Raw genomic sequence first — 20,957 nt, forward strand, 5'->3', positions numbered from 1 at the left:
CCTTGACCCCAATATTCCAGGTGCACCATTGCTGTGTTATTGCAGATGAGACCTTGCATGTCATATGGCCGCTACTTTCTCAGTGCTCTTTCTTCATTCCATTAATCAAGCACCGTGATGCTCCTGGATTGCGACAGGCAAGCTCCATTGAGAAATAATCACAACACACACATCGGAGGAGAGGATGAGGAAGTGAAATCAGACTGCCGTGCGGCAGAAAAAAAATAAACCCTCGAGCAGATGGTAAGCATCAGTACACCGTGGCAGGGCCGAACTGAACCTGGAGGGGGGGCTCGGGCTTTCCCCGCTTGGCGCATTCCCCTCCGCGCTGCAAGCTGCGGGAGGCACGCAGGGACGCGGTGCCCACACGCCCACGCCACGCGCGGGGACAGCCGCCACCCAGCGCCCGCGCACCGCCCCGCGCCAGCACACACGCGGAAGCGCCGCCCCGGCCCGCCCCCGCCCGCTAGCTCTCTGCCTACACGCCGCCGCTCCGCACACGCAGCCCGCAGCCGCAGCGTGACTGCCTGACCCCGGCCGGATTATTCACCCCGCGTCGGGAGGAGACGCAGGAAGCCGCCCGGAGAACCGCGGCGCGCGGGCGGAGAGGTGGCGGCGGCCGCGGCACCGCAGCGTGGTCCCCAACCACCGCCGGTTGCCGGAGGAGCCCGGCCAGGTATAACGCGTCCCCGGCCCTGCCCCGGGCGGCACCGCAGGCCGCGGGATGCCCCGGGGAGCGGCGCGGGGCTGGGGAGGCGGGCGGGTGTGCGGGTGGGGGCGCCCCGCGGTGCCTGGTGCGGAGGTGATGCGGGGGGTGTCGCCCCGGGGCGGCCCATCCGAGCCTCCGTGCCGAGTCCGCCGTCCTTCCCCGCTGCCGGGGCGGCTCCCAGCCGGAGGGAGGACTGGCGCTGCCGCAGCCCCGCGCCGAGCCCCGGGAGCGCTGGGGATTAACGAGGGCGGCGGAGCGGGGGGAGGCAACGATGCGGACCGCTTTGTGGTGGGGCGGACGGGGCTCGGCGCCCGCAGGTGTCCCCGGGAGGGGCCGGCGGCGCGGCTGCGGATCGGCGGGGACGGCGGGTCCGTTTTCCTCTCGTTCCTTTCGGGCGTTGCGTCTTGCTGTTTGTTTATTGTTATTTACGAAGGGACGTGAGATGAACCCGTGGGGATGGCAGGAAGAGAAGTGCGTTCAGAAACGTGGGCGGCTTCGGCGCGGGGCTGGGCTGGGCTGGGCTGGGGGCAGGAGCCGAGGGCGCTGCCTGTGTTTTCCAAAAGCACATGGCACGGTCAGAACGTGGAGCAGATGGTGGTGGTGCTGCTGCCTATTATGGACCGGGTTTGTGGAAATCCCGAGCTGCCTCTGGCTGATTGCTGCGCGGTTTCTCCTGGCTGAAGGAGGTGACCTTTCACGTTTCTGCAAGGCAGAGAAAGTTGCGGCAAGTCTTCCTTCTGAGGAACAGGGTAGGTTGTTTTTCCACAGGGAAGAGAATCCTCTGAGCTGCGTATCTCCCTCTTGTCTTTGAGGCTGATGACAGTAAACGTCTCAGCGTAGAGATTGTAGTGTGCTTTATTTTCTGATTGCACACCTTTATAGTTGCATGCAACTTGAAGGGAGGCTCAACATCTCTTCTTATCCTTTTCCGTGCCAGATGTGTTTTTTCTCTCTGGTATGTATTGCACTTGAAGTGTTAAACTCTCGGGGGGCACGGAGGTGGGGATGTGAGGCGAGGTCTATGAGCTACTTCAAACAACTCTCCGTGCTCACACTTAAGAGGCAGAGAAGGGAACATGTTGTAAAAGCAGCTGAGGAATATATAAAAGTGAAATATTAATGAACTAGAAAAGCTGAGATAGTAAGACGTTGCGCCTAATCATTTAGGAGGACTCTTGTATAGCTGCTTGGTGCATGTGTCTGTAGTACAAATGCAATTAGTATAAAAGGACAACAGGATTTGTATTTCTCTAGCTAGAAGTAATAATAATGCAAAAACCTTTTTTGCATTGGTGATTGTCTCTTGGGGCTTGTTTTACCCTCGATTTCTGAGGCTGCCATAGAACTGTACTGTTGCAGAAACAGTAAAAAAAAAAAAAAAAAAAAAAGTGTATTTCAAGAATGCTGTCTTAGAGATGGAATGCAAAAGGCTGACTCAGTCCTGAAATTACCCAGAGGTTTAGCCGTAGACAGCCCTCTTGGGGACGTGAAGTTGACTTTTCATTCTGAGGTTGTTGATCTTCTGCGATATCCCAAGCAGAAAACAACTCGGGAGAAGGTAACGTGGCTGTCCAGGCTATGTTGAAGTATGTTGTGCCAACAATGAGGGATATTTTCTGCTTAGAGTTTATTTACCCACTGAAGTTAGGGGTACGATGGTCTCTGCAGTGTTTTGGCCTGTCATCTTAACATGCATTTACAGCTTCTGGGTTATACTTACATGAATTTATAGACCTGCTGAAGAACATAGCAGGCAAGCAGATCCTCTCTTTTCATAAAGACTGCCTGGACCTCAGTAGTTCAGTATTTGGAAACGGAAAGAGATAGGACAAGCGTCAATTTACGCTGTTTGTGTTTGCCTGGTAGTTCAGTTTTCATTTCTTTTCTGAAAAGACTGCCAAGATGTTCGTGTTGGTGGTGGTGTGGTTGTGCCATTTATTTATTTGTTTGTTTTTCATTCCTAGAAAGAAGCAGATACAAATAGAAACTTTACCCAGCCTCACTGGGAAAGGTTGCTGACAAGAGCTGAGCTTAGTTTTCTTACCAATGGGGGCAGATCCATTTTCTGTTAGATGCTGAATTCTTGCAGCAGTTTCTCAGGCTGCTCAATGGGAGGATTTAGTTGAGTAGGAAAGTGGTTTGTCAGTCCGTAGAATGCAGTCCTTGGCTGTGTGTAGGACTTTTTGGAATAGCTTGTGCACATCAGCTCACGCTGTCTTTGGGAGAGCTTGGGTGTGGGCCTGAGCAGAGGGATGGACGTGGAGTCTTACAAGATGACCTGAGACAATAGGTAGGTGTGTACCATGTCTGGGTCATGTGGAGAGAAAGCATTTAGTACTTAAGTCTGTGAGTCACTTAAAATGCTGAGAAGGTGAAATCTTGTATCTGTGTGTTTCAGTGTATGGTTGCATGAAAGCACAGTTGTGCTGCTTAAGCGGCACACATACAGTTAACGTTTCTCCTGATTCAAACCTAACACCTCAAATAATATTTCTAGTAAATGGCTGGACAACAAACAACTTGAAAATACATTTGGGAGTGGTTTTGGTTGCTGGATGGATTGTTTTTTAAATTACAAGAGAGACGTCTTCTCCATCTGGCCAGATTCTTTCTCTTCTATGAAGCTGTCTGTCAGGTTCCACAAAGGTTCGTGGAAGACACTGTGGCTTCATTGGATCAGCCTGTCTGGAGTAGACGGAAGGTCGAAACTGCGTGCAGTCTAAGTGTGGTTTTCATGTGGGGTTATGAGAAAAACACGTTGTGAAAATAATGGTAGATCTTGGAAATCATAAAAAATGGCATGTTCTCAGAACATGGCATTTCCATGTGGTTTTAATTAGTGGTAGATTAAAACAGGTGAAGCACTAGATGAAATGGTGTTTCTCTATTGGTGCAAGTATTCATGGAAAAGGAACTTCATAGTCTTCAAGTCAAATTAATAGGCAGTGCATACTTTATTTTTAGAAAAATCACCAGCTTGTTAGGGGCAGGAACTGAGCTGCATTCTCTATCATGCAGAAGTTAATGCTTGTTAGAGGATTCAGTGCCTCAGGTCTTCCACAGTGCAAGTAGTTTTGCTGAAACTGGAAGGGGAAAAAAAAAAAAAGAAACAAACCAGAGTCTACTTGCTGCTACATATGTATGCTTCCTGAAAAAATGTTTTTGCAGCTTCATTGAGTTGCTCTCTCATTATCACATTTTTTTTGGCCACTTTCTGCAATGACAGTAGGCAGTGTTACCTTGTTAAATGAAGTACGTACACTTGAGTGTTAGGCTTTAGCTACTGCATTTGTTGGCTGTGTGGGATGCTGTGTAAAATACAGCTCCTGTAAGCACTTAAAATGCATGGCATGGCTTGTACCTGTAACATTTTGTGCATATCCTTATGCTTCAGCAGGAGCCTGTAACTTCGAAGAGGAGCAGCCATCTATTTTACATGCAGTTGTATTGAAAGCCCGTGCAGCTGTTCGCTACTTAACTGTCTGGTTATTGTTATTTAATGCTTTTTGTCTTCTCCTGCATGGTGGAGTGTTACCACTTAGATGATGTGAACTACAGCTCTGTGACAGAGATATGTAGTATGGCTTTTCATTGTGTAGCAACAAAATGTTAGTGTTTCCTGCAGAGGTGACTGTTTCTGTCTGAAATATGATCTGCCCTATGTGGGATAGTTATTTTATGCTAAGGATAGTTTATAGAAGGGTTGTATAAGGGAAAGGAAACCATGGGCTGGCAGTAATTGTCGGGGGGAAAAAAGCACACAACCAACAAGCAAAACCAACAAAAAAAACCCCACCAAGAATGTACATTTTAATCTCTTGTACACATTTTGTATATCTTCACAAAAACAGTGATTAAAACAAGAAGACCCTGATTGCACTGTTGGCAGGTATTAAAATATTGGAACGATGATATTTCTGTATTGGTAATGTTTTACTTTTATCTTACTGACTTACTGTACTAGTACAGTTTGGTTGTTTTTTGATAGTTGTACGTGTGGAAACTGCCTGCAGGTGTGGTAGTGGGACTTAAGTATAAATCATGCAGCATTTTTTCCTTGAAGTTTCTTTACTAGCAGTTTACTTCTCTGTCTAGGAGTAAAAGCTTTTCCAGCATTTTGTTTTGTTGCTAAGTGTGAGAGAAAGTAGTTCAATCACTCCTAGAATGTAACGACATTTTACATTATTTAAGAATATGCCACTTAATTTTTTATAATGTTCTAGCATATCAGGAATTTGAGATTCCGCACTCAGGAATGCTTCTGAGGGTCACTGCTGTCTTCCGGTGAGATTAACCGGTTGTGACAGACTGGGAGAAAGCTGCTTTTTTAAAAAAAAAAAAAGAAAAAAGAAAAAGCTTGGCCTCTATATTTTTGTAGTACAAATCATTGCGTCAGAGAATATATTGGTTGCCATGCACTTTTAGCTTTGGTGTTCTCTTCTTTTACTCTTGTTCTTTTGGCTGCTTTTCTGCTTCTCCTTTATGGTATGCCAGCTTGATGTGATCTTTTCAGATGTTACAGTGAGAAAATACTGATAGACCAGTGTTAGGGGGACAGCAAAGAGATAATCTTAAGGTCCCTTCCAACCCAAGCCATTCTAAGATATACTACTGTGGGATTTGTTCTGATGTGAATAGTAGAATAACTGCCCCGCGAAAACTAAGATTGCTGGCAATTAATAAAGAAAATGAAAAACATACTTGTTACCTTAGTTTGTACAAGAAAAAAAATACAAATTAAATGTATGTACTGTAACAGTGTAAGTGATAGCAAGTTAATTTAATTTGCAGTATTCACAAGCATTAATATACTGCTTCAGTAAGCAAGTTCTTCCATTAATATATTAATAATTTTTCTCTTCACATTGCTGAAGGGAATTGACTGGTAGAAAATGGCAGTTCAGAAAATAATGTGGCTTTCTACATACTTACTTAGAGCAAAGTGATGCTTTCTGTTGTTGCAGGTTCTTCCAGATTTACAGACCTCCCAAAATACCTTGAGAGCAGAAAATACTCTCAGCCAAATTCATGGTGTCTGTTGTGCTTAAAATGACAATCTAGCCACAGATTTTATTGGCTAAGTATATATAATATATATAGTAATTCTTGATATTTAAATGACACGTATTTTTTGAGACATGCAGCATGTGTAGGAAATGGCATTTATGGACTGACTTCACGTAACACACATGTTAGTTTTGCTATATATGTAGAAATATGAATATTGTGGTGTGATCTCTTGTGTGACAACACTTAAAAAAAACCCAAACAAAAAAAAAACCCAAAAAACCAAACCCCCAAAACAAACCACACAACACGTAATATGTGAAAGCACACTTGCCCTGCTAGGAAGGACTTGGAGATCCTGAAGGATGAGAAGCTGGACGTGAGCCAGCAGTGTGCTCTTGCAGTGCAGAAGGCTGACAGTATCCTGGGCTGCATCAAAAGAGGGGTGGCCAGCAGGGAGAGGGAGGTGATTGTCCTCTTCTGTTCTGCCCTTGTGAGGCCCCATCTGGAGTACTGCATCCAGGCCTGGGGCCCCCAGTACAGAAAGGATGTGGAGCTTTTGGAGCAGGCTCAGAGGAGGGCCACAAGGATGGTCAATGGGCTGGAGCACTTCTCCTGTGGAGAAAGATTGAGGGAGTTGCTGTTGTTTAGCTTGGGGAAGAGGCGGCTCTGGAGAGACCATACTGAAATCTTTCACTGCTTGAAAAGCAGGAGGGGAACCAATTTCTTTATGCAGGTAGGTAGTGATAAGAGAAGGGGAAATAGATTAAAACTGAAAGAAGGGGAGTTTAGATTAGATCTTGTGAAGGAATTCTTCACTTAGTGTATGTGGTGATGGCCCTGGACATCCAGAGATGCTCCATCCCTGGAGGCATTCGCGGCCAAGCTTAATGGGTTCCTGGGCAATCTGGTCTAGTGATTGGCAACTCTGCCCATGGCAAGGGATTGGAACTAGATGATCTCTGGGTCCCTTCCAACCCAAGTCATTCTGTGATTTTATGACTGTCTTTCAGAGACACTGTAGGAAGGCATACTAATTGCTCTGTATACATTCCTTCTTTTAGAGATTAATGAGCTTCTAAGGAACCTTAAGTGGATAGATACTTTCTATTCGCTTTGGTTTTGCCACTTTCCAATGTGAAAGTAGATGTGGCATAAGGAATGTGGTTTCCAAAGGTTTGCAGGCTCTGCAAAATAATGTGGTTTTGTTTTGTGTGAATTATTCGGTGTCTTATAGGTATAGGTGCAGTGACTGTACTGTGGATAAAAGACTGAAGCATCCTGATTTGTTACTGTTTTCGACCCAATTTTTATTTATCAGCCATAAGCTCCTTTGGAAAAGTTGTCTCTGTAAGGCAATGGTTAAACTGCTACTGATTTTAATGAGATCTTGATTATAACCTTAAATAATATTTTAGAATCGCTGTAGTTTACTTCGTATGCGATTTTTTTTTAAATTGAATTTTTCCAGAAGTTACTGAGCATGTGACTTTCTGTCTTGGTTTTCTCTTTTGCCCCATTATTGAATTCTTAGTGCCACTAAAAATAAAGCTATCTCAATATTTCTTATGATGTGTTGAAAGTCCTAAATAATAGAAAAAGGAATTTCAGAATGGCTAAAACACTGCAAATGCAATTGATGTGAATTAAGTTCAGTGTGTCTGAAAGTAAACTGATCGGTACCTAGAGGCGCCTAGCCTGTACTAGTGGCAATTATACTAAGGTGAATGCCAAGTGGGAAACAAGATATTTATAGTTTTGACAAAGTTCAGCTGGAGCAGAATTTAAAAATACCAAAGAGGTTAAAAAGCTCGCCTTGATTTTAAATATTCAGAGGCGAAATATAGGAAAGTAGTAGGAAGCATATGAGGTTTAGAAAAGCTGTATCTCAAAATCAAGTTCAGAGTTGTGGAAAACATGCATATGGAGTACATGAGGAGGAAATAAAAGGAACACAGATGAGTAAGTTTGTCAACTGTTAGGAGCTGACACTACAAATGACTTCTTTTTATCTGCTAATCTGTTTCTTAGCTGGTAGACTCTTGGGCATCTGCTGAGATGGGAGAAATAAAAAAAAAGGCGGAGGAGAGTTGGTGGGGAATGAAAGTAAAATCAGCTGTTCTGTCCTCCTGACTCTATGTCTTTGTTCTACCCTTCCACAAAGAGGTTGCCAGAAGAAATTCGGGGATTAATTCACATTAGCTGCAAAGTAATCTCTATCCTTTCTTAAGCCCTCATATTAACATCCTGATCTTGGTCAAATGGGTTTCTGGTGGCTGACTCCCTTTGCCACAGCCTCTGTGAATTTTACACCAGTACTGACTCGTGTCTCTCATTAAGACAGTAATATACAAGTTAGGAGCTCCATCTGTTAAAGGTAGGTTTTGTTTTAGATTAAACTTCTAACAGGCAGAAATGGGAACCAGAAGCAACAGGGCTGTTCTAGACTGTTAGATCTGCAGCTCTGCTACGCATATGTGTATTAATATACAGAGAAGTTAATCTGAACTTGGTTTGTTTAGAGTTTGTTGAGCTAAAGGCGTGAAAGCAGTTGCCCTATGAGACAAAGCTAAGGCCTGATATCTTGATAATCAATCTGAAGCTTTTTTGTCAAGAGACACACATCATTTATGCCTACAGCAGTTTCAAATTAGTAGTGTTAACAGATGATGTAGACTAGGGCATTAATAGAACTTGAATGAAATTTATAGCTAACACATCCATTACTTGGCTTGGAGGGATTGTTGTTATACTCTAGACACCGTAGGGATCAATTTTCTGGGTAAATAGCACATTCAAATGTAGACTTGCATATAATAGAAGTATTTGTGGAAGGTAGAAGGTAAGCTGCGTTGCTTTCAGTTGTAAGCTAGGCTCTGTTCTAGTTGTCATTTACCTGCTCCACTGCAGTAAAATCCAAAAATACGTTCAGCTTTTAGAATCCACTCCCGGTTCTCTAATAACTGAGGAGTGGAGAAGATAATAAAACAAAAAAAATACTACTTACTCTGTTTTGAGGGAGTTTAATGTGTTATGTGCAGCATGCTTCTGAAAGCTGTGTATTAGCACTGCTCACATTACAGCCGCGGTTAAAAATGGCCTCAGGGTGATACTATTCATTGAAGAAGGTAAGCAAGTACTTACTACTGGAAAATGTTGTGAGAACTTTAGTGTACCTGCTTTTACGCATTTTCATTTGATTAAGATCCTACAGTGTAGTTGTTTTGCTATGATTCTACATCCTTTGAAAATAGACAAGGGGGAAAAAAAGTATGTTCAAAGGAAGCATTTCTGGATTCAGGTTTATGATTTGTTTTCGTCCTCTATAATTTGCCTTTGGCTGGGTCAATACATGTAGCTTACAAAATGCTGAAGCTGAACACCCGAGAAATAGTACAACACTTATGCAGCACTATATCTTGATGCAGCATTTTCTAAGTATAGACTAAGTCCTTGTCCTAAGGAGTTTGTATAGTTCAAATAAAACAAGATGTGACATGACACAGAACAGCTTGAGAGAGGCATGAGAGCTAAAGAACTGTTTTGAGAATTTAAGTGGGCTTGAAAGGACAGTGAAAATGATGCTTCACCGAACAACAATAACATCATCAAGAACAAAACAACAAAAAAAAACAACAACAAAAATACCAGAGTTTGAACTCATCTGTTGCTTGTGTGGGGTTTTTATTACTGGTTTGCAGAAGCTATTATTTCTTTTCAATTTATTAAATATATGAATTGCATGTAGATGTTTTCAAGGTAATAAACAATGGAGAAATGCATGCTTGTGGGACCAGATCCTCATCTAGTGTTACAGTACTGCTTCCTTTGGTGGAGCCAAATGCACTGTTGCACTATGTAATTACTGTTTGGCCTTGTATTACACTGAACAGTAACTGTCAATGCTGAGTGAGAGATGGAACAGGCTGACAATGTGTTAGCTTATGAACTGCAGTGCTTTTAGCAGTGGTATATTGTTGGTTCTCCTCCATTCCTCTTGTAACTTGTTCTCTGTCCCAGAAGTAGAACATGAAGCTTGCAAAGATTTGGTAAAAGCAGCATGAAAGAAGTCTCAAACCTTTTAGGTTTTAGGTTAGGAAGAGGCTGTTGTGAGATCTCACGTTGAGAGAGAAGCTGCCTGGTAAGCTCATTCTTTGTTTAATATCAAAGAGTTGACCTAGAAGAGGATTCTTGTACATGTCCTGGCTGCTGGGAGCTTCTTCCATTGGAATGAACTAACCACAGTACGCAAATCTATTGGAAACTAAACCTTGGTAGAGCTGATATTCATAATGATATGTGAGAAAGCAAGCTTGAGAGCCTTTCTTAATCTTTTTTAATTTACTTTTTGATGGTCTTACTCCTTCCCCCTAGGTTATTTCTCTATGACCTTTTCCAAAATTGGGAGTGGAACACTCATTCAGGGTGTGGGACTGATGCCTGCCTCCTGAGAATTGATTTGTACAGGCCCATATACTAGATTTGTTTGCACCATTGAAGGCTTGATTTCATTTTTAATACTTAACTAAATGAAGTCCTCTAGGAAGAATGTTGCAGGTATGGAGTTTTTGTTAAACTCAGCTTTTGACTGAAAGGCATTGGGGCTGTATTCTTAGGTTAGTCTGTTTTCATTGATATGCAGTGAATCTGTCAGCAGAGGCAAAGAAGGCCAGGCTTGACTTCTGTGCATTGTGTGTTTTTGAAAAAGGATGAGGAAAGCTCAAATAAATGCTGCTGTTATGGTTTATAATCTGGATGAAAGTTGCCTGTTACAGGTACCAATTGAAGATGGGAAAATGTAGTAAACTATGTCACATTACCAGTCAGCATCTCTTTGATTTTTCTAGTTTAAAGAGGTGTAGGAAGTAGAGAAGCTTAAGATAGAGGCACGTGTTTTTCTATGTGATAGCACAACACTTAGCAATTAATAACTAAGACAAATTCCAAATACACCAATGTGTGCAATCCTACCAGTGTTTTTCAGTGATTTGTTGTTCTAGTAGAGATTAAGCTTAAAAATAAAGCAAAAGAGTTTTTGTGTCAAGGGGAACTTAACATGTACTGAAACTTACGCTTCCATACTTGACTTCAGTACTAACATTCAGAAAGCACATTATGTTTCTTATCTGTAGCTGATCACAGTTGATGTTGAAGAACAATGTAGAGAATAAGTGTACAAGAGATGTTTGTCCTGGACTGTGAAAAATAATAAGATTGCTTGGCACAGTTGCAAAAGCAAAAACTTACTCATGTTATTTATTTCGAAAAACAGGTTGGACAGACTGCTGTGTAGTATTTATTCAAGACCTTAAAATGAGCTTGGTTTGCTCTGCTAGACAGGTTTGTATTACTGCGTTCCAGTGAAACCACTTGCTGAGCTTGTGTGCAGAAAACGCACCTGTTTGTTGGGAAAAAAATTTCAGCTGAGATATAGTGGTATGCTGGGGACAACAGGGTTGACTGCAAGGTGAAGCATCCTTTTTAAACTGGAATTCTTACCTTGGAACTGTGATAGTTTTGTATCTGTTCATGTTAGTTGTGCTTCAGTCAGTTCTAGTTGTGCTCAGGTTGCTGTATGTGTGTATTAGACCTTTTGTAATTTATCAATTATGAATAATAATAATGCAGGAAAGCTGCGTTTCAAGGGCTTTTTATTATCTTGAATGCCACAAATCTATAATACTTAGAGATTTAGCAGAGGGATTTAATGAATCTATGACAATAGAAACAATTACAGAGGTGGTGAAAAGAATCCTCGAATGCCTTATTTTTATTTCCCTAGAGTTAATCTTCACATATCAAAGTAAATTAAGCAGAATATGCTGCTTAGATGTTTTTTTTTTTGGATTCCCAAGTCAAAAGCTATTATGCACAAAATGTAATTCTATTTATTCATTGTTCTACAATCTTTACTTGAAGTCAGTGTAAATGCAGAATCATATTCTACATCCATTCATGGTACTGAGGGAAAGACACCAGATATTACTGGTATGTATAGGTTCAATATAAGTAGGTTGTTCTGAAGGTCATGCATCCTATTTATTTCAAACTACAACAGCTACAAAGAGAGCAATAGCACTATTTGATCAAACAAATTCTTATCTGGAGGACACTATTTTTCAACATAGTTACCACTGATTAGTAGTTGCTATCAAAAATGCATGAGAGTCTGCAATCTGCGCTCATAAAAGACTACATGGCAATCCAGAATGTGGCTTGTCTTTCATGTTTCTGTTGCTACTGCTGAACCAAACTACCCACCGGCTCATTTGCTCCCATCCGCTGTTTGATGTCCATAAATGTTCATCAAGTGTTGGTGAATGTTAATGGGTGCCATGTTTTCCGCACTTAGGAATCAAATGACACACCTTTGCTTCATCTGCAGTTCAGCATCGGATTGTCATTTTGTCAGACTGCCCCTTTGCTGCCATCTGTCACACAGCAACAAAATGTCACCAAGTATTGGTGGGAAGATTCAGCTTCTACTTCCATACCATCAACATCCACCACTGACGTCATGGATGACTGTAATAAAGTAGGAAGCATTACTTTTGGAGTAGCCCTCCTATATTCCATTTTTTTCCATTATTTCAAAAGCTACTTTGCCGTGACTTTTTTCTTTGGTTAAATAGATTGTTGCCATTAGGTGATTAATGTATTAAAGATAAACACGTGTTTTCTCTATAACGAATACCAGGTCATAGTCTGTTGTATCAATCTGGGAAGATCTTTGTAAGGAATGTTTTGCTGTGAATCTAGTTTTTTCACCATCAGTTGAGTACCTATGGAGGTGTGCTCTCCAAACATCTATTTAACACTCTTAAGATTTTCCTGTTGTGTGCTGTTTACTGGAGAAGACAGATTTGATGGAAACTGGGATCATTCTGGCTAGATGTGAAACAGAGTATATTTCATATTTGCGTATTTGTCGAGGAATAAATACAGAGATGAATTTCACTGCAATCCTCACTGTTTATTATGTTGTGCTAATCTCTATAGCTACATCTGATTACGAAAGGAAAAAAAAGCCACCAGTAGGCTTTAAAAGTTTCTACCATCTGTCCTGGTGCTTACCCTTCATTTGCTGTAAGGATGTGTATTGTGAGCAGCTTGAAAGGCTCCCTAGTGTGTTGTAACCTTCAATGCTATTTTTGCCTTGTCTGTCTTTTGAATTCTTTATGTTCTAATGGAACATATAAATATATATATATATAATATATATATCTCCAGCCTTTTCATCAGTTGCTCAGTGTAGCAGCTTTGGATTTGGGACCTTCTTTCTATACTGCATATGAAATTGCACCTTGCACAGTGAAGTTTTCGCAAACAAGAAGTCACTGAGGTCCACAGTAAAAATCGTAGTAAGTGGAAGGGTGTGCTTTCTGCTCTATCCATCCTTGGAGTTTTTATCCTGTTTGCCTTCTGTTTCTCCAAGTCAGTATCACACATGATTATACCCTTCAGCTAACTTTCTGGATTGTGTTCATCCTTCATCCTCGCCTGACATTTCACTGTTCCTGTGTGCTGCGGAGATCTTATTGGATGTGAAGCCGCAGAAAGAGGGCTGGCATATGCTTTCATCAAGACAAGGGCTTTCTGGCAACTCCTGGCCTACTTTATGGTGTGTATGAGCTACTGTAGTTGAAAAGAATATGATTACTTGTGATTGCTGTGGAGAAACAGGCTGTTGTATTTTGAAGAGCTGAGTGAGGTATGGAATTCACAATACTGTTTTTGCCGTGCTGAAGTACCTCGTTTATCTAAATTGCGTTTTGTCACTGTCCTGAATGTAATAAACAGTATGTCATTAAAGCTAGTCATGACCTCTGTGAGCTTTTGCGAAAATACTTCTGTTACTGGAAAGCTGGGTTAATCTCTCCCTAAATCTGTAAGTAATTCAGGCTGTTACTGTGGTTTCAGCACTTTTCCCTGGAAAGCACAGACTGGTCAAGTGATGGAGATCAAGATCATAACTTACAGATGCAATATCTGAGAATCAATCCCAGCATTTTTTAATATAAATGAAAAATTTATGTAAATTCTGAAAATATTTTCAGTATGTTAAGTACTTTTTTGAAACACAATTTCAGCTACTCTTGATTCCTTGGAATTTTCTTAGTAAATTTTGGTTTGTGATATAAGGCTCAGATATGCAGGGTTTTTTTTTTTTTTTTTTTTTTTTTTTTTCCCTGCCATTAGGTTTTTTAAACAAAGAATTAGCATGAAATTGGTGATGTCACTACTTGGTTACACAGAAGAAGACACAGATACTTAAAAGAATTTAAATTTCATGCTAGAAATCTTTTAAAGTAAGTGTATGAGTTTAAGAGAGAAAACATTATTTAATCTGAATTGTTCTCACAACTCAGTGAATGGAGCAGGTGCTCTCAGGAAGTGTGATTATCAACTTTGCAGCTCCTTGGTTTAGAGGATTTTTACTTTGTTAATGTACGCGTTCCCTAGGTCACTTGTGGTCTAAAAGATAGTAAAGTAAGGAGGTTTGTATGTTTAAACATATGATCTAAGTTGATCAACTTCAATTGATGTAGCTGGTTTTGAAACAAAATATTTCAAAATATGAGTATGTTGGGTAGGCAAACTTGGAGCTTTGTGCTCAAGTGTGTGGAGAAGCTTACAAGTCTGTATGTTTTCAAGGGAACAGGTTTAGGGAAGAGAATTCCATAGGGTGTTACTAAGTGTGTAGAATTTCTGGCATGAAAATGTTAGGAGACTGAAAGGATGTTTTTTTGGGAGAGATAAATGTCTAATGTTCTTTCTAGATGTAACATGTTGCCCGTTTGCAAATTGTAAACTGGCTGCATTTTCAGAATAATGAGATCAAAGTTCTTAATTGGCAAAGTTTCCTGGATTTTGAAGTACGTAGAATTGTGGAAATTAAGAACTTGCAAGTCTCTGTGAGAGCTAGTTATATACGCAGTGTCCAAGATATAATGCAAATTACACTAGCTGACAATCTTATTCTGTGAGCTAAGGGAATCCTGCTGATCTTCTTTTTGTTTTTTGAACCTTGATAATCCACTGTCCCATGTGGCAAACGAGGGAGAACTTGTTTTCTGTATATCAAATGATGGCAATGATTTCTTGGCAGCTGAGTTAATTTCAAATTTATAATGTGACTTCAGATTAACATTTGATTTCTCATAGGTAATGATATTTTAGCCTCTGAACTCTTTGTAGGAAGAAAAAAAAAATCCTCTCTCTGAAGCATTTGTTTTAAATCTGATCATGATTTTTTTTTTTCTCTTGTAGTATATGTGTGTGTGTCAGAGTTTAACCCCTTAGTGGATAGCTGCATTTTAAGTGCTGTGGCCATGATGCTAGCTAGCATCACTTCCTTAAATCAAGTCTTAAAATCTCACATTCTAGATGAACCACAAGTTTACTAGTATATACATAAGAAGAGGAATTCAATTTCAAAGAATGATCTGAGCTGCATACTAAGATGAGTTAATTTGTACAGGGTTCATTTAATAAGCTGTATGTCATATGAATGGGAAGCAGAAATTTAGGTCATCTTTCAACTGCATTTGAAAAACAGTGTCTTACTGAAGTGGTGGGTAGGCAATCCCCATTGTATTCAGGGAGTGAGACTACTATATGTCTCTGCACAGTGCATTACTGAGCTGAAATATAGATATTTTTCCTTCTGTATTTATTATTTGAGAAACTGCTTTCGGAATGAATCAGTTGAGTGTCTTGCATGGTAAAATGTGATGTCATCTTCTAGATAGAGATAGGGCAAAGGTGAATTAGAACTTTTTGCAATAGGGTGGTGTGTGGTTGCAGATTAATACCTGTAGATAGAAAAAAATGTTTTAGAATTTGGAATCTGGATACAAAGGACCTAAGTTGCGTACATTGTTATATGGGAGGTCTGAAGTATTCTGTCAATGAAATCTGAGAATAAGAGTTACTCTTAGGATACACACTGTCACAGTAGGCTTCACTTCAAAACTCTGGCTTGAATGGATTTTAAAAGAGTTGCTTTTAAAGAGCACTCAGCCCAGATGTCTTCGGTATAACACTACAATATTTTTAATGCCAGAGAACTTACCACTGTTCTTGTTGGCTACTGGTTACTCTCTCTGTTTTTATTTTTGTTTTTATTTTTTGGTCTATTTCTTACTGCCTAGAGAAGGAAAATGATTTAGCCTCTTCCATCTTCATCTTCTTGCATACTAGGGCAGACTTAATAAGAAGTCTTAGGAAGAGAGGTTAGTGCCTTTAATTAGTTTCCATGGGACTTAAAAAAAAGAAAAAAATAATAATATGGATACAGTTCATTTTCTTATAGAAGACTGTTTTCTGTAGGCCTGTATATTGAATTAAATTTGAATTAGAATCTGTTAGGAGGAACTCTTTGAGGCATAAGGATGAGAATGGCTCAAGTATTTTGGAGTAAGAAGAAGGATCCAGGAAAGTAGTTCTTTAATTTCCTGGCGGCAAATATCATCCCCCAGGCCACTGCAAAAGTCATGCCTTTGTTGCATGCCATCCTCTGCTCAAGAAGAGGATGTATTCAGCAGCCAAGTCTGTGCTTCTTGCTGAAGCAGCAGTTCTGTGTCTGCTCCAGGTGATGGATCAGATGGAGGTCTCCCATTTGCCTTGTACCATCCACAGGCGGTCCTCCAGGTGTCTCAAGTGGTTAGCCTGTCTTCAGAGCTTTCATGGTAGCTTAGTATTGCTGGCGTAACTTGGTTGCAGTTCTGCTGAGTATGAATATGCTTAGTCTTGTTTTCTTGAAAGTAATGACAGTAATGAAAAGGATAAGGTGTATTTCTGTCTCAGAAATGGTGTGATCATGGATTTTGCTAACCAGAATCATGTTTCTTACTCTCTCCCCAGCTATGACTGCAGCGGCTTTCTTTGCTGTCTGCTGGCCTTTTGCCTTTTACATCTGTGTCTGCATGCAGTTCCAGTCACTCCTTATCCTACATTAGCACTCTGTGCCAGAAGGAGCCCTCAGAGACCGCAGCTTAACTCTGCTTAAGCTTTGCTGTACAAGCCTGTTGTCAGACAAAGCTTCACATTGAATTCACATTTTCATTACGGAACCGTGCATCTAATTTGTTCTTTCAGCTAACTTAAATGGAAGATGGGTGGCATCTGTTTAATAAAATCCATCATCATCTGGTGATTAAAGAGGAAAACGTTTATAGTTTCCTGTATGTTCGTGTATGGGCTTAATACTTTTATAGGGGATTCATTGCTGACTTGGAATTTTATAGGAAACTACATAGTCAACACACCTCTTAAAACTTAACATCATTGTGGGAATGTGTTCTTTTCTTGGACTCAGGGATTTCTGAATGCCTCTTTTAAATCTGAACCCAACAGAAAGTGAAAGTGAATGTTATCAGTCCCATGTCTAGGCAGTCCAATATAAAACCTCTGATTTAATCAAGTTTCTTTCATTTGGTTCCGCTGCGATTCTATGTTAAAATATTCTGTAGTTTTTGGACTTGTGTACACTTTTTTTCTTACTTACTTGGCAATAATACCTCTCCCTTTAAGGTGGGAAGGAATCTTTATGCCAGGAGTTATATTCAAACACATCAGCATTTCAAGAGGAAAACAAACTGAATAAGTTTGTAGGCAATTGAGGTGTATTGCATGTTGTTACCCACTTTGCTACAGCTGGATTATTCAGAAGATTGTCAAGGTAGCATTTCAGTGGCTGTATGGAGGACATATAGCATGTTTCTTGGCTGGCTATGCTCTTCTAGCTTTCATTCATTATATACAGCACCGGCATGTGCTTTTTTAATATTTTGGACACTAGGTTTTGTGTGTGTACATGAGATTTGGTTTTTAAAACTACAAAGTCATGGTATCATAACGTATAATTAGGCAAGCTATAATTAAACTACTACTGAGTTATATAGTTTTGGATGATACATTATTTCCTTTTGGATTGTAGCCATTTCTTTCATGTGGTTTCCATGTCTGCAATTTCTTGTTATTCAAAATATGATTGAATACTCAGCAGACATGCACAGCTAATGATATAGTGGGAAATTCAATATTTTAATGACTTTGCGGTGTAAAGCCATCTCACCCCACCCTTTATTTCTTTATTAATAACATTATGTGTACTAAGTTATGTGTAAATCTATGTGAATGAAATATGACGTGAGTGAAAGCAGTTTAGTAAACACAAGCGTACAGTGTCTATGAGAAAGCTGAACCATGGATATATTGCCTATTGCAAGTAAAGGGTATGCTCCAAGGCTGTTCTTCATGCATCAGCTAAAACTATTGGGATGCCAGGTGACAGCAGCAGACTGTAGTGGAAGCACCAGTTGCTGACTGAGAGGCTAGGTAAGCATTTTGGTGACTAAAGAGTTTTTGAGGGGATACTAAGAACTGCCCTTGTTTCTGACCAGTCAGCTGTGGCAAATACGTTCCTGGAATGGTTAGTATCAACAACTGCAATGCCATGTCTGTAAGGGACTCAGTTGAATTCATGTCTCACTCAGCAGAACAAGGAGATGTTAGCCACCTGCAGGAGCACCTGTGAGTGTCTGAGGTTTTGCAGTTGCCTGGCTAAGGTGGGTTAACACCTGGATCTAAATTATAGTGAGGGAGTTGTTGTCTGAAAAGTGGATTTGATGCTCGGTGTGCATCAAATGATCATGTGATCATAAGCTCAGGAGAGCTAATTTATTTCAGGTTTGAGCAAGCCTGGGTGCTCAGTGGTTTCCCACAAATCAAGCACCCCAGACAGAACTGTCCATGCTATATTTATATACAGAAGTTACAGAGTTAGTGACATTTCCAGTCTGTCTTTCTCACGGTGATTGGTTAGTAATTAGCATATAATTGTAATATTGCAAACTCTCTACTACCATTACTGCACATGCTCAGGGAAGGGTTCTTCACCTGGGCAGGGATCTTTTTGGCATATGGATGTGTGTAAGAGGTTATGGTTTTTACTATTATAATGAAGGTGGTTCAGCTAAAGGATATGTGGACCTTGAATTTTCTTCCCAAGTTGACAACATCCTCAAAACATCTTGTTTCATGTCTTCCTCAAGGCCTACTGGCTTTGGGACATCCCTGGCTAAAGAATGTCAAGTATTTATTTTTCTGACACTTAATACAATGTTCAGTTTTTAGAGTTAGTCTTCATTAGAAGGGGGAGAGCACAGAAGTAACCCCCTTGCTGCCCACACTGCCTTCTACAAGGCTCTAGAAAAAGGACTGAGCATATGTGAAACAAACTATAGAAGACACAAACCTAAGGAGCTCCATGTGTGCGCACTGTTGGAGGAACACACCTACGAGCAGAGACCATTGCTGGATCTAAGTGTGGTGATATCTTACCTTGCTTTTGCATCTTTCTCCATCTCCACTTTTGACACATAAAGGCAGTATCCTTCTAAGTGGCTGTTTCTAGGTTATATTGTCCCAAGACTCTATCTGACCTTTTTTCTAGACATAAGGGTTATATTGTTACAAGTTTTGGCCAGCCCTATCTTTTCTAATTCTCCTGAGGTTTAAGTAAATTTGTTGTTTATTTGAACATCTCAAGTGATTTGTTGTTACTCCTGGTTACTGCACTGAGAATTAAAATGTTAACCTCACTCCAGGCCAGTCAGAGGGACAGACAGTGTTCAATCTCTGGTTGTAGCAAAGATCAGAAGGCTGCAATGGACTTCAAAGATGTCTGCATCAGAAGTGGAAACAGAGAACTGGGTGATGGGTGATAACATAGGTAGAAGGATGGCACTAAGAGTTTGTCAACAGATAGAGAATTCTGGTTTTGGGAAAAGAGTGTGTTCAAGTATTGTGGTTTCCAGTTGATAGCATGTTAAAGATGATAGCAGGACTGCTTATTTTAAATGATGTTCCTTTTGCCAAATGATACCTCTCAGCTGTAGCTGTTTCAGGTGGGACTGCTTTGGTTGGGATTCAGGATAAGCTTTCAGAGGAAAGATGACAGCACCAGTGTCAGATGGACAGTCTGACAGTGAATGTCAATTTGCTTTGATTCTGGGGGAAAAAAAACAAACAAAAAAAACCCCAAACCAATCAAATATGCTTACACTGGTTTTGTGCATCTACGGAGTGTGAAATACAAATATTTACATAAGCTGTTGTCCTTTTGCATGTGCAATTTCTGTGATGCAGGACAGTAAATGTATTTGCTAAGAACTGGTTAAAATTGTTGTGTGCTGTATCTGACTACGTTTCTGTTGAGATTTCCATGATGGTGGTGATCTTGAACATAGGTTTTCATTTCTTATTCTTTTTGCATTTTTTTTTTTCCTGTGATCATGCTTGTAGTAAGATAGATTAAAACTGGAGAAGAAATTTCTGTTCTGCTACAAGAGTACAAACATTATATTTAAACTAATAGCATATAACTTTCAAATGATTTAAAACCTTTTCCATTTCTTTAACATAGCAATAACATTTAGTGCTTACACAGTGCTTGACCTTTCCAAAAGCGCTTTACAAATATTAATTAATTGCTTTCTGAGATTGAAAAAGCCACACAGTGAAGACTGGAGGAAGGAATAGTGGAAACAGCCAGGCCAGAAAGGGAGAGAGCATTTTGCTACACCTAATTATTTCCTGTATTGTCAGAGATGCCAGCCTTTTTTCATGGTTGGTCCCTTTTGACAGCTCTTATCTTCAGAATTCCACTCTGCGTATTTCTTAGCAAATTTGTCCTCTGACAATATGCAGTGGAGTTATGTCTCCTGTGTAGTTAAAGGCCCACTGAGGTTTCTGTTGGAAAAGGGTAAGTGTAGCCATATTCTCTTAGTATTTCTCAAACTAGAAATGATTAAACTTTGTAAGGTACCTTCCTAAAAGTGGTCTTAATGATTTTTACACGATTAGCATTTCCACGTTTTGCAAAGATATAAAAATCAAAGCTCAGAGGTGACAGAATTTGAAATAGCAAATTGTTTGCATGATAAATTGCTCCTTCCTAAGTGAATGAATGACACTGTCTGAATATGGAAAGCAGAAATGCTTTGAATTCTGAATTAGAAAAAGATTGCACCTTTTAAGTCCTTGTTATGGTTTTATGGTTGTTCATCTGTATTCCACATCACAACATCATGTAGTGCACTAGGAGTTAAAGAGTTAATGCTGCAGTCCCATAGATTTGTTGATATTTCCAGTCTCTTGGTCTCAGAAGGGAAGAATGAACCGTAACTCCCAGAAGACTTCATTTTCTCATTTCTGGTTTTGGAGGGAAAGATAC

General features: G+C 40.4%; 1 protein-coding gene across 3 annotated transcripts in view; it reads left to right on the plus strand.

The window, feature by feature from the left end:
- Positions 1-470: 470 nt before the first annotated feature.
- CCSER1 (coiled-coil serine rich protein 1) overlaps positions 471-20,957 on the plus strand; it is a 613,005-nt gene continuing 592,518 nt past the window's right edge. For all 3 annotated transcript variants that reach the window (XM_090138797.1, XM_090138800.1, XM_031607550.2), the window contains exon 1: positions 471-676. The gene's annotated coding sequence lies outside the window, so the exon portion shown is untranslated. The remainder of the gene's footprint in view (positions 677-20,957) is intronic.

The sequence above is a fragment of the Phasianus colchicus genome, chromosome 4 (genome assembly GCF_987193195.1).
Source record: "Phasianus colchicus chromosome 4, bPhaCol1.hap1.1, whole genome shotgun sequence".
NCBI lineage: Eukaryota > Metazoa > Chordata > Aves > Galliformes > Phasianidae > Phasianus > Phasianus colchicus.